This window comes from Dasypus novemcinctus, chromosome 16 (genome assembly GCF_030445035.2).
Source record: "Dasypus novemcinctus isolate mDasNov1 chromosome 16, mDasNov1.1.hap2, whole genome shotgun sequence".
In the NCBI taxonomy this organism is placed as follows: Eukaryota; Metazoa; Chordata; class Mammalia; order Cingulata; family Dasypodidae; genus Dasypus; species Dasypus novemcinctus.
The window spans coordinates 3,170,008-3,197,473 of NC_080688.1; positions in this window are offsets into that span (position 1 = coordinate 3,170,008).

Consider the following 27,466-nt stretch of genomic DNA (forward strand, 5'->3'; position numbering starts at 1 on the left):
GCCTAAGTTTTAGAGGCAAGGCAAGGACTTTGCCACTTAAAAGTCCTTCTTCAGGAAGGGAGGCATTGAGTTACTGCATCCAAAGTCAATAATGATTAATATGTGCATTCCCTCCTTTTTCATTCACAGTTGGAAGGGGAGGAAGTAATTAGGAAGCCCCAGGTAAAAGTGCTTTAACAGAGCTGCTGCAATTTGGGGAGGAAAAACTGGAAGAGTTGGGGGAGAAATTGCAAAGTAATATGCTACAATCCACTCTTTCCCACAACTCTTACAGTGTTTCTGGCACCTCTTCCAAAAAAGGCCCTGAGTGTGGAACAGGAGGTTTTATAAACAACAGTACTATGATATAAGGTCACTGTTACAATATAAACAAGACAAACAACTATAGGAGTTCCTGGGTTCTGGGAGTTGTCACCTAGAATGGCAAATCTTATCTTAAAGATAAGGGAGGGACTTTCCAGGGGAGACAAGAGATGCCAGGTGCTGACAGGTATCTGAACTTCTATTAGTCCCATGGATCCTGGATTGTTGTTACAGTGGCAACTAAGATAAGTAAGAAGTTACAAGAAGCCCTGTGAATCTGGAAAAGAAGACTAAGGGTGGAAGAACAAACATCATGGGAGGTCCACGGTTCAAACCCCAGGCCTTCTTGACCCATGTGGAGCTGGCCCATGCACCATGCTTATGTATGCAAGGAGTGCTGTGCCATGCAAGGGTGTCTCCTGCATAGGGGAGCCCCACACACAAGGAGTGCACCCCATAAGGAGAGCCACCCAGTACAAAAGAAAGTGCAGCCTGCCCAGGAATGGCACCGCATACATGGAGAACTGACACAGCAAGATGATGCAACATAAAGAGACACACTCCATACTCAGATGTGCTTCATTGTCAAGTGCATATTTAGATTAGATTCTTGAATTGTAATGTTGATCTGCTGCTTTTTTTTAAATAAAATTTTACTGAAAATGTAAAAAAAAAAAAAAAAGAGAGAGAGTGAGACAGATTCCCAGTGCCACTGATAAGGACAGAAGCAGTCACATAAGAACACATAGTGAATGGACACAGAAAACAGACAATGGGGGAAGGGGAGAGAAATAAATAAAAAATAAATCTTTAAAAAATATTAACTGTAACTATCTTGGAGGGGAAGTTTTCTCTGGTGAGTAATGTTACAGTGGGAGTTTCTCCCATAGGACCTAGGAAATTTCTTAGAGTGGGCAAGATCTTGGCTTCCATTAACACACATTTTAACCCTTCAAAGTGCAGGTCTTTATGCCAATTGTGTTTTACCACCCTGTGGCAGCTCCTTTAAGTCCACTTTTTTGTGTAGCCACAATGCTGCTTCTTCATGACTTAGAATTAGCTAACTTTAATACTGGGTTCCAGGTGTTAAATAGGTACTTAAAAATTTCTAGGTATCTATCAGGTTATACAGAAAATGTAAAGTATATTAGGGTTTAGAAATAGTGATTAGAGATGAGCTCAGGTATAAATATGACTGCTGCAGAACTTACAATATAGGACAAATTTCCTTAAATAAAACTGTTACCAGAGATTAATTACAACCTATATTAGGAATTTTCTTTCATTTTAGTTTTACACCTTTACTAAGATTAGTTTAATCAACAGATATTTTACTTTAGCAGGACAGAAAAAAATAATTTTTTCTTAATTATTTCACGTAATCTTAATATTTTCAATGTAATCAAGGTTATCTTCCCCTACCACCAAATTAATATGCAGATTGAGGTGGCATCTGATAGGTTCATTGTTATGAGGTTACTTTTGATATAAATATTAATTCATATTTTTATTTAAATACTTCCTGGAACTAGACAACTATATAGAAATACTTGTTTAGAAAATGGCTTTTACAGACTTCCCATAATTATTCATAACTACATAGACTAGTTATTTCATCTTAGGATAAATTTCACATTTAGCAGACTAAAATTAATTTCACCAACCCTCCATAACTTTCAATACTTATTCAGGTTTTGTCCTACTTAATCCTACCCTCATAAAAACCAGTCATTTTATCTTAAGGCTAAAACAATCTCCCTTAAACAAACTTAATAAGCTTTAGTCAGCATTGACTATGAATTCATTTCCACAAGCATTTTACTTCTTTTTATATCCACTTAAGTCATATCTCATTCTGCTTTGTGAAAGGTAGTCATTTCACTTTAGGACAGAATTACATGTTTTTTCCCTTTAACATAATTTTATTAAAAACAAACACAACTTTCATTATTTTCTGTATAACTATATGGGTAATTACACTTCTGTCAAATAAAGTTGAAAAAAATTGTTTATTAAAGAAATATTTATTTTATCCTCTAAAGAAAACTCAAACTTCTTTTTAAATGATATTTAAAAAATTATGAATGACCTCAAAGCATAATGACTAACAGACTCTGGAATACACTATAATTGTTTAAGTTGTTTTAAACATGGTTTAGATTAACCTTTCCATTGCTTTTATTTTATTATTAAAATTTTAATTTTTAAAGTAACTTAGGTATTATAAATGTTACATGAAAATAGAGGGGATTCTCCCACACACTATTTCCCTCTGACACTTTCCCACAATAATAACATCCTTCATTAGTGTGGTACATTTTTTACAATTAATTAACACATTTTGAGTCATTGTTTCCAACCATCATCCATAGTTCACTTTATACTATACACTTGGTCAATGCACAATTTTGTAGGTTATGAAAAAATATATTATGGCATGTATCCACCATGCAGGACAAATTCACTGTGCTGAAAATGCCCTCATATACATCTATTCTTCTCTCTCCCTCCCCTCAGAGTCCCTGGTGGCCATCGTATGTATGTCAAAGATAAAAGTTATTCCATTGCTAGAATAATTGTACAATAGGATAATAAACTATTTTAGTCCATTGTTACATTCCCTAATCTTGAGAATCTTATAATGGTGACACCTAGTTTGCTTCTATTTGAGATGGACCATAAGTCCCATGAGGCAGATGGAAGGAACAATCTTATTTACAGTTGTATACACTCTCTGTTCTTGGGATGGGTGTTGTCCATCATCATCAACTTGTTAGTTGTCCTGGGTGAGTCTTATGAACTGAAGAGTAGGTGTTGTAACTCTGCTGAGATTCAGGGCTCAACTGGTCCTTGGACTGACCAGATTTAAATCTCTTGGACATATAGCTATCAAGTCTAATAGTAACTATATGTTCAAATAGATGGGACAGAAGAGCCATCCATAGGGAAATAATAAATGAGTTTAAGTCTGTTACACTGGGGAGTATAAATTCCAAAGTAAGGCCCACTGACAGGATGCTGAAATCCTGAGCTTCTCTTCCCTGCTTAAAGTGCCTGGATGTCTCTAGGGATGTAGGAGTCCTGCTATTTGAAATGCTGTTTACAGTGGCTGTCAATAAGATCCTGCATAGATGTGGAATGGACACAACCAAGCCAAGGTCCACAGGAAGGAGGAATACAGTAAAGATTAGAGTGGACGTAATGATATTCTATTCATGAACTATTGTGGTTAATAATCAAGAAAATGTGGCATTGGTGTGGAAAAAGTGGCCATGGTGGCTGCTGGGTGTGGGGAATGGGAGGAAGAGATGAGATGTGGAGGCATTTTTGGGACTTGGAGTTGTCCTGGGTGGTGCTGCAGGGACAATTGCCAGACATTGTATGTCCTCCCATGGCCCACTGGATGGAACATGGGAGATTGTGAGCTATGGTGTGGACCACAGGCCATGGGGTGCAACAATGCCCAGAGATGTACTCACCAGATGATGCAATGGATGTGTCATGATGATGGGCAAGAGTGTTACTGTGGGGGGAGTGGAGGGGTGTGGGCAGTGGGGGTGAATGGGGACCTCATATTTTTTGAAATGTAATATGTTTTTTAAAAATGAATAAATAAAATAAAATAAAATAAAAAAGATCCTGCTGAGATATGCATACACATAACTTCTGGAATGAATTCATGACTCACTTTGAAATCTCTTAGCTGTAAAAACTCATTCATATTTATCATTTTACACTTTTTCTCAAGGTCTTTTTATAGACACATTGCTAGCTGGCACTTGGTAATAATCTCTCTGTGCCAGGGAGGCTCATCCACAGGAATCATGTCCAATGCTGGAAGGAAGGTGAATTTATATGCTGAGATTTTCTGAGAGAGGCCAAATTTGAGCAAAAGGACGTATTCAGGAGGTAACTCTTAGAAAATATATAATACTAGGGTAAGTTTCAAATTCAAAAGAAAAGATCTATAAGTACAGTAATCAATACCAAGGGCCAGGGTAATGGTATGCCTTCCTTCACTAGTCATTGCTCTTCTACTTAGGGAATCTTGTCATCCTTTTAAATAATTTAGCAAACTCTCCTTGGTGGGAATTCAACATTATTTTGATTATTGTGTGCCTATCCAGTTGAAAAGACAATGCTACATGAACACTTGAATATATTCATATACCTTAGAGGCATGCTCCAGGTAAACCCCTTCCCATGAATCACCCATCATTAACATCCCACAGCAATGATCTTCTCCCTACCACAGTTGTGACCCTCTTGTGATCCAAAATCTCAACAAAAATGAAGGTGACAAAAGAAACAAAGAAAACTAATATCTGAAATCATAATACCTTTAAAAATAAATATAATAGGACTTTTTGTTTCTGGATTTCCTCCTCAGATTGCTCATTTTTGGTGCACAAAAATGTTACTGATTTTTTTGTGGTGATCTTATACCTTGCTACTTTACTGAATTCATTTATCTGTTCTAGATACTTTGTTGTAGATTTCTCAGGGCTTTATATTATAGGTTTATGTCATCTGCAAATAATGAAATTTTTACTTCTTCCTTTCCAATTTGTATGCCTTTTATTTTTTTTCTTGCCTAAGTGCTCAAGCAAGTACTTCTAACACAATATTAAATAAGAGTGATGACAATGACATCTCTTTGTCTTGAGCGTTGGATAATTTGATAAATATATTTCTTGGGGTGGATTTGTTAGGATCTATATTGTCTGTGGTTGACTGCAATTTCTGGACATATACATCCAATTTCCTCAAGCTAGTTTGGAAATTTTCAGTCATTATTTCCTTTAGCACTCCTTCCATCCCCCTTTCCCTTCTCTTCTCCATCTTGGACATCTATAATGCATATGTGTGTGTATTTGTATTGTAATTCAATCCCTGAGTTCCTCCTTATTATTTTCTTTTTATCTGTCTTTTCTCCTATCTGTCTGATTTCAGATGTACTGTCTTCAACATTATTTATTGGTCCCTCTATCTTTTGAAATCTGTTGTTTTATGTTTCTTGTGTAATTTTTAAAATTTCTTGCATTGAGCCATTCATCACTGTATTATTCAGCCAAAACTGTGCTGATGCAAAGTATCAGAAATCCATTTACTTCTATAAATGTATTTATTTGGGGTAGGACCTTACATTTACATGGCCATGGATCCAATGCAAAGTATCATAATTGTACTTTCTGACACAAAGTCACTTGCCAAATGTTAAGCAAGATTGCAGGTGTGTCATCAAGTGTTCAGCATTTCTTCTTCCTCTTAAGGCTCTGAGGTCCCAGCCTTTTCCAATCTCAGCTGTAGTCTGGAATAAGGCTCATTTCACAGGACCTTTCACTTGCTCTGTTCTCTTCAAAAGGTCAGCTGTAAAATATCAGGTTAATGGTTTATGTCTCAATGGGACTCTAGTTTAAAAAACAAATTCTCTCCTCTTTGATTTTTTTATTTTTTTATTTTTTGGTGTATTTACTTCTCTGTGTGTCTACTTGACTGAGTGTCTGTTTTTATAGCCCACAAAGGGGATGGGGATTCAAACTAGGTTGTACTCTACTAACATGTCCTAATCAAAGTTCTAATCTTAACATAATTTAATCAAAGACATTTTAGTTGAATCTAAAACAGTCATAGTGTTTCATGCCCAGCAAAACAGTCCGTTTTACAACATAATCTCTCTTTTTGGAATTAATAAATAACCTCAAACTACCACACTCCACCCTCTGAATTCCAAAAAGATATTAAAATATTTTTTAAAAAACTTAAATCATTTTGGTTAACAATGTTAAGTTCAATATCACATCACAATCAGTTTATAAAAATACAGTTTGTCTTGGGGCAAAGTTCCTTCTTGGCTTAGACTTGTGCAAATTTCAAAACAATTTATCTGCTTCCAATATACAAAGTGATAGACAAAGGATACTCATTTGCATTACCAAAAGAAGTTGGGAGGGAAAAATGAATCACATGTCCTCTACAGTTCCAAAAACTCTCAGGGCATACTTCATTAGATTTCAGTGTCTTAGAGTCATTCTTAAGATGATGGTTTCTTCTTATCCTTGGGAACTTTTATTGGCCCACATTTCCATAGGCTTGCCCAAAAGTTCTTTGCTTCTTTCCACCCTTATTAAGCATCTGGTTGGTGATAAACTTCCAAACCTCACCACCCAAGAATGTAGGGGTGATGGACACATTTTACCCAATCTCTGGAATAGAATTTCAATCCCCTTAGTACAGAGGTGGAGGAAACATTCTCCCAAATCTCTGGCATACAGGTCCAACCCTCTCAGAAAAATGAGTTGGTTACCTGGCCTTCCCTAATCTATGAGGGCAAGGCCCAACCCTCTCAGATATATGGGTTGTTGACCATACTCTTCTTAAAACTTAGGGAACATAAGGGGATGTCTTATTCTGGACCTCAGCCATCATGGTTTTCTTCTTAAAGCCATTTTCCCTTTCATCTCACCCCTACATATTCCTTTTAGTACACATTCATGCATCTCTCTCAAAAAACTTGCTGATTTAGCATGCAAGAAATAGGGATCCAAGCCATTGGATAGTAACATTTTCCACAAATATTTCCTGGGTAACTGTATTTTCAATCCAGACTTACAAGTTCCAAGTTTAGTTAAGTCAACAAATGGGGCACTATCATCTGTGGACTTGATTTCTAGAGCCCTGCAATTTCCGGAATCAGTTTCTGTTGCTGTGTTTTCTTTTTCTTTCCTCAGCAATTCAGTTATCAGTTTATCTCTTTCCTCTAATGTTTTGCAATAAGCTGCAAGGAGAAGCCAGGTGACATTTTCCACATTGTTTGCAAATCTTGGTTAAATGTCCTAGCTCATAATTTTAAATACTGCCTTTCATACAATATCAAGAGTCAATCTTGCTAAGTTCTCTGTGATTTTAAAACACAAATTATCTTTCCTCCACTTTCCAATAATATTTTCATCTTTCCCTTCTAAGGCATTATCAGAAATAACTTTAGGGTCCATATTCCTACTAACAGTCTCTGCACAGCAATCTAAGTATTTTCTATCAAGCATCTCACAATTCCCCCAAAAGTACCCATTACCCATTTATAAAACCATTCCAGCATTTTGGTAATTGCAAAAGCACCAACCCATTTCTGGGGCCAAATTCTGCATTAGTCATTCAAATGGTACTGATGCAAAGTATCAGAAATCCGTTGACTTTTATAAATAAAACATGTTTATTTGGGGGAAGAAGCTTACAGTTACAAGGCTGTAAAAAGTCCAGTTCAATGTACTATAAGGGGTACTTTTTTAGACCCCAAAGCTGGGGGAATAACCAGAGATGTTGAGAAAAATAAAAGATTACCAGAAGAGTTAGGCAGCACTGGCATTTATGACGTCTGCAGAAGTAAAAAGAAAGTCTGAGAAGGCATCTGTCTCTGCATCCTCACTAACTTAGTTCCTCTCTTTCTCAGGGCAGCCGAGTGACAGCCTGCCTGGTGAGATCCCTCTTCCCCTCTCCCTGGGGCTACCTAAATGTCAGTTGGGGTCCCCATCATGATGAAAAGGGGCTCAGGTGGCCAAATTCACCAAAAGGAAACCACTCTCCACCCTCTACAGAACACTTCTGCCCCCCCAACATTCCCATCTGCCCCCCCCCCGAAACATTCCCTTCCACTCAGTTGGCTGCAGCAAGCCAAGGGTTTTACAGAGGCTATTTTCCTTGAAGGTATGGTATAGGAGCAATTACCAATCGCAGAGGTGAATAACTCATGGTTTTCCATTGGAGTCTTTGTTTCTCCATCTGCTTCCTCCTAGATGATGTTCAACATTTTCATTTTCTACAGAACACCAAAGCAACTCCCTGGGGTAGGTTTTTGCCCATTCTTGGTTGTTTTTTGTGAGATAGTTCAGCACTGCCTACCTACTTCAATGCCATCTTCTTAGAAGTCCCCTGTCTATAGCTTTTAAAGACCTTTTTATTCCTCACTGAATTTTGACTATTGGATTATTAAGTTCTGTTATTTCAGTAATTAAAAATCCAAATGCATAGGTGAGGCAAGATAGCATCAGAGTAAATGCACTCTCATCATCTCTTCTACAAAAAAAGAAAACAAAGAGCTGAGTGGGAACCAAATTCTGCCTGATTGAGCTGTTTTGGGGAACCTGCAAAGCAGGGGGCTTCTGGACATCAACCTAAAGACAGTATGACTAAAAGAGTGATTGCTCCAGTTAAAATTGTGGGTTTCTGTCACTTATGCCCAAAATTGTGGGAAGGCTAAACCCTTCCCTTAGGGCTGGTAGCTGAAGAATTCCCAAAACACTGCCATTCACATGGTGGCATTCCCTAAACCCAGAGTTCCCCAAACCCAGATTCCCAAATATACATTCCCTGAACACCATTTTCCCTGAATCCCACATTCCCTGAACCCATGTTCCCTGAACGCACCTTCCCCAAATACAGTGCTCCCTAAACACCAGAATTCTTCTAGTCTTCCAGTCCCAGACAAACTGTGAGAGCAGGGAGGTTCTGGTGAAAGATACAGAGACCTCAAGCATGTGGGTACAATTGTCTGGACCCCCCCCCCTTTTTTTCCCTTTATTTTCTTTTAAATATTACGTTCAAAACATATGAGGTCCCCATATATCCCCCCCCACTCACCCCACCCCTCCCACATCAACAACCTTTTCCATCATTGTGGCACATCCACAGCACGTGGTGAATACATTCTGGAGGACTGCTGCAGCACATGGACAGTGGTCCATATTGTAGTACACTCCCCCTCAGTCCACCCAGTGGGCCATGATGGGACACACAACATCCAGCATGCATCCCTGCAGTACCACCTAGCACAACTCAAAATCCTGAAAATGCCCTCACACCATATCTCTTCTTCCCTCTCCCAACCATAAACAGTCACCATGGTCATCCTCTCCACATCACTACTACAATTTCTTCCCTTACTAATCACAATAGTTCCCCAGCAGAACACCAGTAAGTCCACTTTAATCCATACTCTATTCTTCTATCTTTTGGACCATGGGTTGGCTATGTCCAGTACCCCTTTACATCAAGAAGGGGCTTAGATTTCACATGGATGAGGGATGTAATTCTCCTGCTTGCAGCTGTAGGCACTCTTGGCTCCCTGGTGTGGTAGTTTACCCTCCTCACCTCCCTGTCAGCTGGCCAGAGTAAGTCCAAGAAACCAGAGGGTAGGAGCTGCAAGTCTGATGAGGCCCAGGTCCTGGCCATCACATGGACAGTTCAGAGATTCAGGTTGCCTGAGTATACAACAACCCAAACACTAACCACAGGTCTGGTAAAAGTAACAGAAGAGGAAAATGTTGAAAGGTTATAGCTGAGTCCAAATCCATCACACTCAGGAACACAAACTCCAAAGTAGGACCAACTGACATGGCCCTGAACTCCAGAGCTACCTGCCATGACCATAGAATCTGTGGGTCTCTGCAGCCCCCAGGAGAACCAGCACCTGGGTTTCCACCTACCTTGGCTGTCTCTGGTACCCTGCTGAGGCATGCCCTCTGATGACCTCCTGACTGTTTTGGAGGCTCATAGTCATATAAACTCACTTGTCTTTTCCATTTCCCCCTTTTATCCAAAGACAAAAAGCAGTTTTTAACACCTATTACCTGTAGGCTGAGATATTTTGCTGGTCTGAATTGACCTCTCTTTTCAAGGTTTTTTTCTAGTTACATCATCAGCTCGTAATTGGTAGTAATCCCTCAGTACCAGGGAGGCTCATCCCTGGGAATCATGTCCCATGCTGGGGGGAAGGCAATGCATCTCCATGCTGAGTTTGGCTTAGAGAGTGGCCACATTTGAGCAAACAGAGGCTCTCAGTAGGAAACTCTTAAGCACCTCACAGCTATAGGCCTAGTTCATATTTCAGACACACAGGCTCATTATCATAGCCATCAGTATCAAGGGCTCATTGTTGGACCATCCATCTTTATTGGTCTTTGCCATTGCACTTGGGGGATTGTTGTTGCTCTGTTGGGGAATGTGATAGAGCTACACTTGTCAGAAACTCAGTACTCCCTCATATGTCATTTCCAACTGAAACCACTATGAAAATATCCAAACCTTACTATTTACCATGTAAACATGTCCTGGAGAACTCCCTCCCAAATGTGTGCCCCCCACCAATGACACCTCATACAAGTGCTTTTCCCCCACCATAGTTGACCCACTCTGTATCCAAAACTTCTTCAAAAAGGAAGCCCAATATATTTTCAGGTTCCATTAATAGAAAAATGGAATATAGTGATGGGTTTAAAGGTTAGATATAGAAGATAGTAATTTAGAAAAATTAAATAAAGGAAAAATAAATTGGGGTATCAAAAATTTTAAAATGAAAAAGTTCTGTTTTTGATATTTTGCCTTTCAACCCTGCTATAGGTTTTGCCCTGTATGTACAGTAGCAAGGCAATTTCTTCCATTTCTTCCTCAGTGTCTACTGCCTTTCTTTTTATTCTTAATTAATAAGTTTCTCTTGACATAAGTTTTAGATCACAGTAATTTACATATACAATATATGGTATTCCCACATATCTAACATCAAATCCTTTGTCCCTTTCCCAACAGTGATCTTTTTACATGTTCATATTATATTTGCTGCTACTAATGTACAGATATTGAGATGATAGCTTTCAAACATGGTTCCATTTGGGTTTACATTATGGTTTATATTTTAGGCTATACAATTTCTAAATTTTTAGTTATCTTATGTTTTACATTATGGTTTACATTTTAGCCTATAGACTTTTATACATTTTTGGTGTAATTTAACATGTCCTATATCCATCATGGCATGATCTTGTGGAACACTTCCATTGCCCCACAGTTACCCTGATTCCATGTATTCAACACCTCTTTCACTCTCCCCTCAGGGCCCACGATGACAAACTTCATTACTTGAAAGACCATATTCAGAGATACTTGCAAAAATGTTGAGGGCTTGACATACTTGACTACCCTAACCCATTGAGAGTGACTGATTCTCTTGAGAGATACAATTCCCTCTGTTTGAGAACATCAGTCCTCCCCAGAATGTGGGTATGCCTTCACTCTCATTGTATGGGTCTCCACCCAATGATATAATCCACTATGACAAAACGAGCACTCATGCACTCACCAGAAGCTTCCCCTGTGTCAGATGCCCCCCCCCAAGCATCCCAAACATGCAACCTTCCATATTACATTCTCTAAGGAATTTTCTCTGCACCCCAATTTCAACCACATACCTGACAAATATCCCATGATCAAATGTTCCCCCACCCTCTCCCCAATTTCTTGGGCAATCTGACCCATCCTCCCATCCCTAACCACCCTCAAGCCCACACAGCCCCACCCAAAGTTATCCCTATACTCCCATTTTATCCATTCCTTTTATAAATACTTACCTCCAGCTTATCATAGATTTCACCCAAGTAGGTGTCAGCTCACAACCTTCCTCCACCCCCAACTTCCTTTAAGTTTATCATCCAGTCTCTAGCTCTCTGAGACAGTTTGGTTTACTTTCATATCAGAGAGGTCATGTAATATTTGTCCTTCAATGCCTGGGTTGCTTCACTCAACATAAGGTTCTCAAGATTCATCCATGTTATCACATGTGTTTGTACTGTATTTGTTCTTATAGCTGAGTAGTATTCCATTGTATGTACATACCACATTTTATTTATCCATTCATCTGTTGATGGGCTTTTGGGTTGATTCCAACTTTTGGCAATAGTGAATGGTGCTCCTATGAACATTGGTGTGCATATATCAGTTGGTGTCCTTGTTTTCGGATCTTCTGGGTATATACCCAGCAGTGGAGTTGCTGAATCATATGGCAAATCTATAATGAATTTTATGAGAAACTGCCGAACAGTCCTCCAGAATGGCTGGATCCTTCTGCATTCCCACCAACAGTGAATGAGTGTTCCCATTCCTCCACATCCTCTCCAACAATTGTAGTCTTCTGATTTTTTGATAACTGCCAGTCTTATGAGAGTAAGATGGTATTTCATTGTTGTTTTGATTTGCATTTCCCTAATAGCTAGGGATTTTGAGCATTTTTTTCATGTGTTTTTTAGCCATTTGTATATCATCTTTGGAGAAGTGTCTGTTCAAATCTTTTCCCCATTTTTTAAATGGGGTGTTTGTCTTTTTATTTTCAAGATATGAGTTCTTTATATATGCAAGATATAAGCCTCCTATCAGATATATGGTTACCAAATATTTTCTCCCATTTTGTAGGCTCTCTTTTCACTTTCTTGACAAACACTTTTGAGGTGCAGAAAGCTTTAATTTTGAGGAAGTCCTATTTATTTCTGCTTTTGTTGCTCGTGCTTTTGGTGTGAAGTTCATGAAGACGTTTTCTAATACAAAGGTCCTGTAGATGTTTCCCTATGTTGCTTTCCAAGGTCTTTATGGTGTTGGCTGTTATATTTAGGTCTTTGATCCATCTTGAGTTGATTTTTGTATAAGGTGTGAGTTGGTAATCTACGTTCATTCTTTTACATAAAGATATTCAGTTCTCCAGGCACCATTTATTGAAGAGGCCATTCTCTCCCTGTTGAGAGGGTTTGGTGGCCTTGTCCAATACCATATGGCTGTATATATGAGTATTTATATCAGTACTCTCAAATTGGTTTTATTGGTCAGTGTGTCTATCTTTGTGCCAATATCATGCCATTTTCACTACTGTATCTTTGTAGTATGTTTTGAAGTCACGTAGTGTGATTCCTCCAATTTCATTTTTCTTTTTCAATATGTCTTTGGCTATTTGGGGCCTCTTTCCTTTCCAAATAAATTTCATAGTTCCTCTAGTTCATTAAAGAATGCTGTGTTGATTTTTATTGGGTTTGCTTTGAATCTATAAATAAGTTTTGGTAGAATAGACATCATAATAATATTTAGTCTTCCTATCCATGGACAGGGAATATTCTTCCATTTATTTAGGTCTTCCTTGATTTCCTTAAACAGAGTTGTGTAGTTTTCTGTATATAAATCTTTTACATCTTTACTTAAATTTATTCCTAGGTATATGATTTTTTTATTTACTATTGTGAATGCTATTTAATTACTGATTTCTTCCTCAGATTGCTCATTATTTGTATACAGAAATGCTACTGATTTTTTTTTGTATTTATATTGTAACCTGTGACTTTACTGAACTCATTTATAAGTTCTAGAAGCTTTGTTGTAAGCTTCTCAGGGTTTTCAATTTATAGGATTATATCATCTGCAAATATGAAATTTTGACTTCTTCCTTTCCAATTTGGATGCCTTATATATCTTGTTCTTGTCTCAGTACTCTATGAAGTACTTCTAAGTCTATGTTAAATAGGAGGGGTGATAGTAGGCATCCTTGTCTTCTTCTGATCTTAGAGGGAAAGATTTTAGGATTGCACCATTGTAAATCATATTATTTGTGGGTTTTTCATATATACTCTTTATCATGTTCAGAAAGTTTCCTTCTATTCCAAACTTTTACAGTTTTATAATTTAAAAAAGGGTGCTGTATTTTGTCAAATGCTTTTTATGCATCTATATATATGATCATGTGATTTTTTTTCCTTCAATATGTTTATGTGGTGTATTGTATTAATTGATTTTCATATGTTGAAACATCTTTGCATGCCAGGAATGAATCCCACTTGGTCATGGTGTATAATTTGTTTAATGTGTTGTTGAATACAATTAGCAAGTATTTTGTTGAGAATTTTCACTTCTAGGTTCATTAGAGAAATTGGTCTGTAATTTTCCTTTCTTGTGGTGTCTTTGTTTAACTTTGGTACTAGAGAAATGTTGGCATCATAAAATGAGTTAGGCAATGTTCCTTCTGTTTCAATTTTTTTGGAAGAGTTTAAGCAAGATCAGTGTTTGTTATTTCCAGAATGTTTTGTAGAATTCATCTGTGAAGCCATGTGATCCAGGACTCTTCATAGTTGGGAGGTTTTTACTGACTAATTCTGTCTCTTTCCTTGTGATTGGTTTATTGAGATTGTCAGCTTCTTCTTTTGTCAATGTAGGCTGCTTATGTGTTTCTGGGAATTTGTCCAATTCCTCTAAATTTTCATTTTTTTTTTTGGAATATAGTTTTTCAAAGTATCTTCTTATGATAGTCTTTGTTTCTGTAGGATCAGTGGTGATATCTCCTTTCTCATTTCTTTTGTGTATTTGCATCTTCTCTCTTTTTTCTTTTTTAATCTAGCTAAGGGTTTGTCAATTTATTGATCTTAAAGAACCAGCTCTTGGATTTTTTTTTCAAGTGATTTCTTATTTTCTATTTCGTTTAGTTCTACTCAGATCTTTGTTATTTCTTTCTTTCTACTTCCTTTGTGGTTAGTTTGCTGTTTTATAATGAATTCCTCCAAGTATGCAGTTAGCTCTTCAACTTTAGCTCTTTCTTCTTTCTTGATGTATGAATTTATGGCTATAAATATCCTCTCAGTACTGCTTTTGCTGCATCCCATAAGATTGGATATGTTGTGTTATCATTTTCATTAGCTTCATGGTAGTTATTAAATTCTTTTGAGATTTCCTCCTTGATCCACTGTTTTTCTAAGAGTGTGTTGTTTAACTTCCAAATCTTGGTGCCAAATCTGGGTCTCTGGCCCTTGCAGATTTCCACCTTCATTTCACTGTGGTCAGAGAAATTGTTTTGTATGATTTCAATCTTTCTGAATTCATTGAGAATTTTTCTGTAGCCTAGCATGTGGTCTATCTTGGAGAATGATCCATATGCACTTGAGAAAAATGTATATCCTGCTGCACTTGGGTGTAATGTTCTGTATATGTCTATTAGGCCCAGCTCCAATAATATATTGTTCAAAGTCTTTGTTTCTTTATTGATTCTCTTTTGAGATGTTCTGTCCAAAGTTGATAGTGGTGTATTCAAGTCTCCTACTATAATTGTAGAGATGTCTATTCATTCATTTAGTTTTTCCAGTGTTTGTCTCACATATTTGGAGGCATCCTTGTTAGGAGCATAAATGTTTATGATTGTTCTTTCTTCTTGAAATATTTTCCCTTTCACTGATATGTAGTGTCCATCTTTGTCTCTCACAATTGTTTTGTATTTAAAGTCTATTTTGTCTGTTATTAATATAGCTACTCCTGCCCTTTTTTGGTTATTATTTGCTTGTAAGCTTGTTTTATAGCCCTTCACTTTCAATCTCCTTGAATCTCTGGATCTAAGATGTGTTTCTTGCAGACAGAATATAGATGGGTCATATTTCCTTATCCAGTCTTCCAATCTGAGTCTCTTCACAGGTGAGTTTAATCCACTGACATTCACTATTACTTTCAAGGAATTACTTATATTAAACATATTTTGTTTGATTTTGTGTTTGTCATATTTTGATTTTCTTTTTCTGTTTTTGTCTTTTTCATTGCTCTTACACTGTCCTCCAACTCTGTCTCCCTTGTTTTTTTCTTTCTTCTAGCAGAACACCCTTTGTATTTCTTGAAGGGCAGAATCCTTATTGGCATATTGTCTTAGTTTCTGTTTATCTGTGAATATTTTTAATTTTCCATCATTTTTGAATGCTAACTTTGCTGGATAGAGTATTCTGGGTTGGAAATTTTTTTCTTTTAGTGCCTTGACTATGTCATTCCACTGCCTTCTTGCCTCCATTATTTCAGATGAGAAATCAGCACTTAATCTTATGGAACCTCCGTTGTATGTGATGGTTCTCATTTTTCTTGCTTCTTTTCGTATTTTCTTTTTGTCTTGAGCAATGGATAATTTGACAGGTATATGTCTTGGGGTAGGCCTGTTGGGATTTATGCTCTATGGCATGCATTGTGTTTCCTGGACATGTACATCCATCTCTCTCAATAGGTTTGGGATGTTTTCCCCCATTATTGCCTCCATCATCCCTTCTGTCCCCTTTCCCTTGTCTTCTCCTTCTGGGATGCCTATAATATGTATGTTTGCATGATTTTCATTGTCATTCAGGTCTGTACATCCCAGCTGGATTTTTTCTCTTTTTATTGATCAGTTTTACTATCTGTTTGATTTAAGATGTACTTTCTTCCACATCACTTAATCTCTCCTCTGCTTCTTCGAGTCTGCTGTTATTTGCTGAGAGTGTATTTTTTACTTCTTGAATTGTGCTGTTCATCACCATCATATCCATTATCTTTTTGTGTATGATTCCAATTTCATCTGAATTCTCTCCAATTGTTTTCTTCATTTCTTATTCTCTTCCTTCTCTTCATCAAATTGGTCCCTAATACATGTTTTGAGATCTTTAATTACTTTTTCAGTGTTCTGCTCCTCTTTCTGGTTTTTAGTTTGTTCATTGGATTGGGGCACATTTTCCTGATTATTGGTTTGGTTTGTAGTATTTTGTTGCTCTCTGGTCATCATTTTATATTGACAGGTTTAGTCAGTTGCTTAGTTTCTTTGTCTAGTTTGGAGTTTAATTAGTTGTGTGTGTGTGGTTTTTTTTTTTTTTTTTTTTTTGCATGCCTGTTAAGTCTCTCTTTGTCACTTTGTTCTTATTCTATTTCCTTGTTGTTGGCTAAGTTCACTTGAAGGAAAATATTAGGGCCGGAGAAAGCCAAAGACAAGAAAAGAAAAAGAATAATAGTAGTATTGATAGTAAATATTAACAAAGGGACCACGTAAGATATAGGAGAACAGATATTAGACTCATGTAAGTTACGTAGAGTTAAAACAGTAAGAAAAGTAGAGTATGTATAATGAGACAGTAATCTGAATATGGGGAGAAATATAGTGTGAATTAAAAGGCCCATGTGCTCAGGAGAGAGGGAAAGAGAAAAGAGAGGACAATAATATAAAGAGCGAATATAAGGGAGAAAATAAAACAAAGGTATTTTTAATAGAAAGTCAAAAAATAGGGGGGCAAAAAAAGGGAGGTGTAATGTAAGAGAAACAATCAATGATGGAGGATAGAAAGATGTAGAGGAAAAGGGGTAGTGTTGGTGGCCAAAATCAATACACACAGAAAAGAGTAAATGGAGGATGAGGAAATACAGCAAATGTGAAGCTCTCCCTGCAGCACCTAATGTAAAAAGAATAAGAAAGAAGAGAAAGAAAGAGAAAAAAAGGAACTAAAGGGAGTGGGGAAGTAAGCAAGAAAAGAAAAAGAGAAAGAAAGAAAAAAGGGCCTCAGAGGGATAAAGTGGAAGGGAAAACAAGAAAAAACCAACCAAATACTAGGGAAAGTTTCAAGCAAGGAATCTTGTTTGTAGTTAAATAAAATGATTAGGGATCTGACGTTCCCCCTTTCCTCCCTTCCTCACTTTCCTCTCTCCCAGGCAGCAGGAAAGCTGCCTGAGAGTTCTGGTAGGAGTTTCAAGTGGGTTCTCGTTGAATCAACTCTGCACAGAAAACAATGACTTTTAATTTCCAGAGAGAGAACACCCACACCTCACCAGGAAACCCAGGTATGCTATTGGAAGTTTGGAAAGCACCTCCTACAGTCCCTCACCTTTAGGTGTGCTAGTAGAGGCTAAGTTAATTTTCTGACTCCACCTTCTCCCAGGATAAATTTCCTATTCCAGAATATTTAAGTGAATCAGGCTTTCTCAGCAGATTCGCCACTCCTCTCTTCCCAGATTCTCCCCAAGTCAGCCGGTATGCTCCTCCAAGCACACACACACAAAAAAAAAAAAAAGTAAAAAGGGGGGGAACCACATGAAAAATGAACTCTTACTAACCAGTCCCCTCTGCTGCATCCCCACTGAATCCCTCCTCCCCACAGAATCAGTCCAAAACTGGAGGGCTAAGGCAATCCTGGACCTCCAGTAGCACTGGACTTGGGAAAGGGAAGTCCAGGACACTGCAGACCCAGGTCTCATAGGTCTGTGGAACATGGGCTATGGGAGCTCATGGGATAAGGATCTGGGAGCCACGGGGATCAGGAATGCCACTGCACGATAGACAGTTCTCAGGAAACACCAAGACTGCCAGCCCCAGGGGGAAGATTCCCACCAGCACACAGCTTCCAACCTCTACTTGTAAGCCACAGTTCTACTTTTAGCAAGCACCACCTCCACCACTCTTTCTCCAAATTGATGTCCCCACACCCTCCACCCTGTAATCCCCCAAGACAGCCTGCTCCAGCAAGACTCCAACCCCACTCAGCTGCCTCCTTGCAGGTGAGACTGTAAGGTGCACTCACTCAGATGCCATCTTGCCCTACCTCCCTGGACCCCTTCTTTTTAAACTTTGTGGAGAATACCAGCTGGCTTGAGGAAAAATTAGGAAGAGGTGAGAGATGAATCTGCTGAGGCAGCCCTATATAGCTAACCTCTCTGGGATAAGGAAAATTGGCCTGGGAGAAGATGGATTCAGGCAATTAACTATTCCTATATAACACACCTAAGGGAGTCAGACAGTAGGAAATGGTTTGTTGGCTTCCAAGAACATATTTAGGGCTCCCAGCAAGGTGTGGGCGCTCTCTCTCAAAGAGATTGAGAGTTATTATTTTGAGGGTTGAGTTGGTTCAAAAGGCTTCCATTTGAATTTCAGAAGGAAGCTCTCACATGGGTTTCCTGCTGTCCTAGGAGAGACGGAAGTCAGGAAGGGAGAAAAGGTGAAGAGCAGATTGCTAATTAGTGTATTCAATTACAAAGAGGACGCCATGCTTGAGTGCTTCTTTTCTTTTTTCTTTTTTTTCTTGTCTTTCCTTCTTCTTTATCTCCCCACCCATTTTTGTCCTTTTTTTTTTTTCTTTTTTTCTATTAGGTGTTGTAGGTAGGGTTTCTTGTTTGCTGTGCTTCCTTATCCATGATTTCTTCTTTTCTGTATGTACTGATTTTGGCTACCAATGCTATTTCCTTCCCCTTACATCTTTCCATCTTCCAACTTCTGGTGCTGCTCTTACATTCCATCACTTTGTTTAGCCCCCCAATTTTTTGGCCTTTTCTTTCTAAAACCTCTATTCTGTTTCCTATCTTTTATTCACTCTTTATGATATTACCCTTTCTCTTCTCTTACCCTCTCTCTTGATCACTCTGGCCATTTAATTCATAATATATTTTTCTCCATATTCAGTTTCATATCTCATTGTAAGTACTCCACTTTATTTCCAGTAATTCTACACAGTTTACAGGAGTTTATTGTTCATTCTCCTAGGTCTTATATGTGTCTGCTAAAATTTACTATTAATATTACAATTATACTCTTTCTTTTCTCGCCTATTTTACTTTTTTTACCCTAATAATTTTCCTTCAAGTGAATTTAGACAACAAGGAAGTAGAAAAAGAAGAGCAAAGTGTTAAATAGAAGACTTAACATACACACAAAAACATACACATTAAAACCCAAGACCAGATGCAAATACTAATCAACTGAAGAAATCCATCAAATTAAAAGGATGAACAGACAGCAACAAAAAAATACAAACCATGCCAAAAATCAGGAAGACATGGCCTAAGCCAATGAACAAACCAAAAACCAGGAAGAGGAGCAGAACATCAAACAACTAAACAAAACTCTCCAAATAAAATCATGGGCAAACTTAACGAAGTGAAAGAAGAGATTAAGGATATTATGAAAACACTTGGAGGACATACAGAAAAAATTGTAAACATACTAAAAAGATAACAGATATGATATTGATGAATGACACAATCCAAGAAATTAAAAATACACTCTCAGCAAATAACAGTAGATTTGAAGAGACAGAGTAAAGAATTAGTGATGTGGAAGACAGTACATCTAAAATCAAGCAGATAATAGAAATAATAGATAAAAATATAGAAAAACTCCAACAGGATCTTAGGAATTTGAATGACAACACAAAGGACACAAAAACACATGCATTATAGACATCCCAGAAAGAAAAGAGAAGGGAAAGGAAACAGAAGGTGGTAGAGGAAATAATGCCTGAAAATTTCCCAAATCTTTTGTGAGAGATGGATGTACATGTCCAGGAGGGGCAACACACCCCAAGCAGCATATATCCCAACAAGCCTACATGAAAACATATACTTGTCAAATTACCCAATGCTCAAGACAAGGAGAAAATACTGAAGACAGCAAGAGAAAGAACCATAACATACAAGGGAAGCTCAATAAGATTATATGCTGATATCTCATCTGAAACCATGGAGGCAAGAAAGCAATGGTATGACATAGTCAAAGTACTAAAAGAAAAAAATTCCAACCAAGAATAATCTATCCAGCAAAGTTCACATTGAGAAATGAAGGAGAGTTAAACATTTACAGATAAACAGAAACTAAGAGAATATGCTAATAAGCAACCTGCCATTCAAAAAATACTAAAGGGAGTTCTGCAGGAGGAAAGAAAAACCAGGAGAGACAGTTGGAAGAGTTGAAAGGACAACAAAAAAGACAAAAGGAAATAAAACAACATATAACACACACAAATTCAAAGAAAAGATGGCTAACATAAGTAATTCCTTGAGAGTAATAACACTGAATGTTACTTGATTAAACTAACCTGTCTGAAGACACACTGGCAGAATGAATAAGGAAATATGGCCCTTCTATATGTTTTTTGACCTGAATGAAAGGGGGAAATGGAAAGGACAAATGAGTTTGTATGGCTGTGAGTCTCCAAAAAAAAGCTGGGAGGTTATCAGAGGGTTGCCTTTATGTATACCTGAACAGAGTCCCAGAGACAGATAAAGTAGATACAACTCCAGGTATTGGTTCTTCTGAGAGCTACAGAGACCCATAGGTTCTATGATCATGACAGATGGAGTTCAGTGCCATGTCAGTTGGCCCTACTTTGGAGTTAGTGTTTCTGTGTGATGGAGCTGGACTCAGATATGATCTTTGTCCACAAGCCTCTCCTGTTACTTTTACCAGAACTGAAGTTGTTGCTGGGGTTTAATGTATACCCAAGGGACCTGAATCTCTGGCCTGACCATGTGATAGCCAGGCCCTGATCCTCAACAGACTTGTAACTCCTACACTCTGGTTTATTGGACTTACCCCACTCAGCTAACATGGAGGTGAAGAAGGCAACCACCACACCAGGGAGCCAAGAGTGCACACAACTGAAAGCAGGAGAATTGCATCCAGCATCCATGTGGAATCTAAGCCCCCTCCTGATATAGATGTGGAGTGGACACAACCATTCTAAGGTCCACAGGATGGAGGAATAGAGTATGGATTAGAGTGGACTTACTGATATTCTATTCATGAACTATTGTGATTAGTAATTGAAGAAAATGTGGCATTGGTGTGGAGAAAGTGGCCATGGTGGCTGCTGGGGGTGGGGAGTGGGAGGAAGAGATGTGATGTGGGGGCATTTTCAGGACTTGGTGTTGTCCTGGGTGGTGCTGTAGAGACAGTTACCAGACATTGTATGTTCTCCCATGGCCCACTGGGTGGACTGTGGGCAAGTGTGGGCTATGATGTGGATCACTGACCATGAGGTGCAGCGGTGCTCAGAGATGTATTCACCAAGTGCAATGAATGTCTCATGATGATGGAGGAGGTTATTGTTATGGGGGGGAGGAGTGGGGTGAGGGGGGTGGGGGCATATGGGGACTTCATATTTTTTTAATGTAACATTAAAAAATAAAGACAAAAAAATAGAAATAAATTAAAAAATTTTTAAAGGGTATATCTTTCAAAAAGAATAAACAATTTAAATATTTATGCACCTAACCAGGATGCCTCAAATTATGAGAAAGGGAGTTTAATGTAACATTATCACCATTAGAGAGAACATTTCAACAGACAATCAATAAAGAAACAAAGACTTTGAATAATATATTAGAGTGTCTGAACCTAATAGAGAAATATAGAACATTAAATTCAAATACATCAGGGTATACATTCTTCTCAAGTGCACATGGAGCATTCAACAACATAGACAAAATGCTAGGCCTCAGAGGAAAAACGAAATCATACAAGATAATTTCCCTGAAACCATAGTGGAATTAAGCTGGAATCTGCAGGGTTTCTGAGAACCAGATCAGGCAAAAATTAAAAAGAAAAAAGCAACACATTCTTAGACAAACAGTTGGTCAAGAAGGAAACCACAAAAGAAATCTGTAACTACCATGAAAGCAATGCAAATGACAGCATAATATATCAAAACTTGAGATGCTGCAAAAGCTGTTCTGAGAGGGAAATTCATAGCCATAAATTCATACATCCAAAAAGAAGAACTAAAATCAAAGACCTAAATTCACACTTGGAGGAATTATTTTTTAAAAAAACCAACAAACTATCCAGAAAAGAAGAACAAAGAAATAACAAAATTCAGAACAGATCATAATGATATTGAAAATAAGAATACACTAGAAAAAATAAGCAAAATAAAGATCTGGTTCTTTAAGATGTTCACTAAAATTGACAATCCTTAACTAGGCTAATAAAGATGAATAGAGAGAAGATGCAAATACACTGAGGAATGAGAAAGGAGATATCACCACTGACCCCACAGAAATAAAGACTATCATAAAAGGATACTTTGAAAAACTATATATCAACAAGAAGGACAATGTCTAGGAAAGGGATAAATTCCTATAAACACATAAGCAACCTACACTGAGGAAAGAAGAAATTGATAATCTCAACAAACCAGTTACAAGTAATGAGATAGTATCAGTCATTAAAAACCTCCTAACTAAGAAGAGCCCTTGACCAGATGATTTCACAGGTGAATTCTACAAAAAATACCAGAAAGAACTGACACAAATCTGCATAAAGTCTTTCAAAAATCAAAATAGAAGGAACATTGCCTAACTTATTCTATGATGCCAACATTACTCTAGTACAAAGCCAAACAAAGATACCACAAGAAAGGAAAATTACAGGCCAATCTCTCTAAAGAAACTAGAAGCTAAAATCCTCAACAAAATATTTTCTAACCATATTCAACAACACATTAAATGATTTATACACCATGATCAAGTTGGTTTTATCCCTGGTATGCACGGATACTTCAACATAAAAACATCAATCAATGTAATACACCACATAAACAGAGAGAAGGAAAAAAAAATCACATGATTGTATGTATAGATGTAGAAAAAGGATTTGTTGAAATACAACAATATTTCCTGATAAAAACACTCCAAATGTAGAAACAGAAGGAAACATTCTAAATCTAATAAAGGGTATATATGAATAAAACAAAATTAACATCATTTACAATGATGAAATACTAAAACCTTCCCCTCTAATATCAGGAACAAGAAAAGAATGGGCACTATCACCCCTCCTGTTTAACACTGTGTTAGAAGTACTCACTCGAGCTTTGAGGCAAGAAACAGATATAAAATGCATCCAAATTGGAAAGGAAGAAGTCAAAATTTCTCTATTTACAGATGACATGAGCCTATACCTAGACAATCCTTAGAAATCTACAACAAAGGTTCTAGAATATATAAATGAATTCAGTAAAGATGCAGGCTATAAGGTCAATGCACAAAAATCTGTAGCATTTCTATACACAAATAATGAGCAATCTGTGGATGAAATCAAGAAAATAATTCCATTTACAATAGTAAATAAAAAATCAAATACCTAGGAATGAATTTAACTAAATGTGTAAAAGGCTTATGTACAGAAAATTATACAACACTGTTAAAAGAAGTCAAACAACAATTAAAGAAATGGAAGAACATTTCCTGTTCATGGATAGAAAGACTAAATATCATCAAGATCTCTATCCTACCCAAACAGATCTATAGATTTGATCCAGTCACAGTAAAAATCAACACAGCATTTTTTAATGAACTCTTAAACTAACTATGAAATTTATTTGGAAAGGAAAGAGGCCTCAAATAGTCAAAGACTTATTGAAAAAGAAAAACAAAATCACAGGAATCACACTACCTCACTGTAAACATGTTATAATGCTATAGTGGTTAATCAGCAAGTTATTGTTATAAGGACAGATATACTGACAAATGGAACTGAACTGAGTTTTCTAATATAGATCCTCACATATACTGTCATCTGTTATTTGACAAGGCCACCAAACCCCCTCAACGGGAGAGAATGTCATCTCCAATAAATCATGCTTGGAGAACTGGATATCCATATGCAAATTAATGAGAAAGGATTATCATCTTATACCTTACGCAAAAATCAACCCAAGATGGAACAAAGACTTAAATACAAGAGGCAAAACCATAAAGACTTTGGAAGAAAATATAGGGAAGCATCTACAGGACCTTGTACTTGGAAATGTCTTAATGAATTTCACACCCAAAGCACAAACAGTGAAAGAAAAAATAGATACATGAGACATCCTCAAAATTAAAGGCTTTTGCACCTCGAAGAAGTTTATCAAGAAAGTGAAAAGACAGCTTACACAGTCAGAGAAAATATTTGGTAACTATATTTCTGATAGGAGCCTACTGAACATAAATATAAAGAAATTCTATATCTCAAAAATAAAAAGGAAAAAAAAACATTCAAAAAATGGGCAAGAGACTTGAACAGATGCTATTTCAAAGAACAAAATACGAATGGCTCAAGTTCACTAGTTACTATGGAAATGTAAATCAAAACTACAAAGAGATACCATCTTACACCCATTAGACTGGTGGCTATTGAAAAAACAGAGGACTAGAAGTGCTGGAGAAGATGTGGAGGAATGGGAACACTCATCCACTGCTGGTTTTAGTATAGAAGAATCCAGCCATTCTGGAGGACAGTTTGGTTGCTCCTCAAAAAGCTAGCTATAGATTATCCATATGACCCAGCAATTCCACTGCTGGGTTTATACCCAGAAGAACTGAAAACAAGGACATGAACGGATATATGCACACCAATGTTTCATAGCAGCATTATTCACTATTGCCAAAAGTTGAAATCAACCCAAATGCCCATCAAAAGATGAATGGATAAACATAATGTAGTATATACACACAATGGAATACTACTCAGCTGTAAGTAGGATACAGTAGTAATACATGGGTTAAAATGGATGAATCTGGAAGACCTTATGTTGAGTGAAGTAAGTCATGCATTGAAGGACAAATACTACACAATCTCTCTGATATGAATTAAGCAAATCGAGCTGTCTCAGAGAGCTAGAGACTAGAAGATAGGCTTACAGGAAATAGGGATGGTGTGGAAGGTTGTGAGCTGACACCTACATGGGTGAAATCTATGATAAAGAGCTATGTAGTTGTGCAGGGAAGAGATAATTTGGGGGCATAGAGATAACGTTGGGGGTCTTTGCAAATTTCAGGGGGCTAGGGTTGGGAGGATGGACCAGGTGATCCATGGAATTGAGGGGAGGGTTTGAGGGAAACAGGTGAATGTGGGAGATTGTCAGGTACATCACTGAAACTATAATGTTGGGAAAACACTTTAGAAAATATAATAAGGAAGGGTTACTGGTTTAAGGTGATTTATGGGGGCATCTGGCACAAGGTGCCCGTGGGACAAGCTTCTAGGGAGTGTGTGAGTGCTCATGTTGTTATTGTATGTTCTGTAAGTGGTTGGAGACCCATACAATGAACGGGAAGGTGTTTTTCCCACATCCTGGGGAGGCCTTATGTTCTCAAACAGAGGGGAGGGTGTCCCTTGAGAGAATGTGTGGCTCTCAAAGGAGGATGACAGTCTAGTGTTTCAAGCCGTCAGCATTGCTGTATCTCTGAATCTTGTCCTTCAAGGAGTGAATCATGGTTTTCACTGTGGGCACTGAGGGCAGGGGAGGAGAGGAATAGAATAGATGGAAGTGGCAGTAATTTGGTGTACTGGAAGTGTTCCATGAGATCATGCAATGATGGCTATAGGCCATGTTAAATTTCACCAAAATTTCATATACGTATATAGTCTAAAATGTATATCATAATGTAAACCAAAACATAAACAAAAATTTATAGAAGTGTACAGTCTAATATATAAAACATAATGTAAACCATAATGGAACCATGGTTAGTAGCTAAGTTTCAATATGTACATCAGCTGTTGCAAATATAACACCCACATGTAAGAAATTCATAGCTGAGGAAGGGGAAAGGGTTTGATGTTGGGTATGTGGGATTTCCCTATATTGTATATGTGACATTACTGTGATCTAAAACTTTTTGAAAACAATAAAAAATTTTAAAAAAGGATGTAGACACTGAGGAAGAAATGGAAAAGTTTGCCCTTCCACTGTACATATAGGGTAACACCTATTACAGTGATGAAAGTCAAAATGTCAAAAACAAAGTTTTATGATATTTTTAATTTTTATACCCCAATTTTTTTACCTTATTTCAGTTTTTCCCAATTATTATGTATGCTATTTTTAATCTTTAATATTATCATTATCACATTTTCCAGCTAATTGAATTAGGCAATATATTAGGCTTCATTTTTTAAGAAGTTTTGAGTCAAAGAGGTGTTCACTTATGGCAGGGGAGGAGCACTCATTGCTCAATGACACTGGGTGTCATTGATGGGGGATACTTGGGAGTTCTCCAGGACATGCACATAAGGTACATAAATATGTTTGGATAATCATTGTGTATTGTCATAACAGGAATAGTTGGACACAACAACTGTGGGATTGTTGAGTTCCCTTCCAGGGGAGCTCTATCACATTCCCTAATGGAATGGCAACAATCCATCAAGTGCAAGGGCAAAGACCAGAGAAGAAGGATGTTCCAATTGTGGGCCCTTGATACTGATGACTATGCTTTTGAGTCTGTGTGCTTAAACTTTCAACTAAGCCTAGAGCTGCAGGGTGCCTGAGTTATCTTCTGAAAGCTTCCTTGTTGCTCTAAGACAAACTCAGCATTTCCTTTCCCCCAATGTGGGACATGTCTCCCAGGGATGAGCCTCCCTGGTGATGAGGAATTACTACCAATCACCAGATGGTGATTCAACTAGAAAAAGACCTTGAAAAAAGGGGGGGAATGGTAAAGACAAATAGTTTATAATTCTAAGAGACTTCAAAATGAGTGGGAGGTGTACTATGCTCATCTCAGCAGGATCACAGAGACAGCCAGAGTAGATATAACCCTAGGTAGTGGTGTTCCTGAGGGCTACATAGACACACAATTTCTAGGGTCTTGGCAGATGATTCTGGAGTTTAGTGCCTAGTCAATGGACCCTACACTGGAATTTTTGCTCCTGAGTGTGATAGTGTTTGACTCAGATGTGACCTCTGTACACATGCCTCTTCTGTCACTTTTACTGTACCTGTGGTTGGTGCTCCATTTGATGTTTGCTCAGGGACTTTAATCTTTGGACTGCCCATGTGTCAGC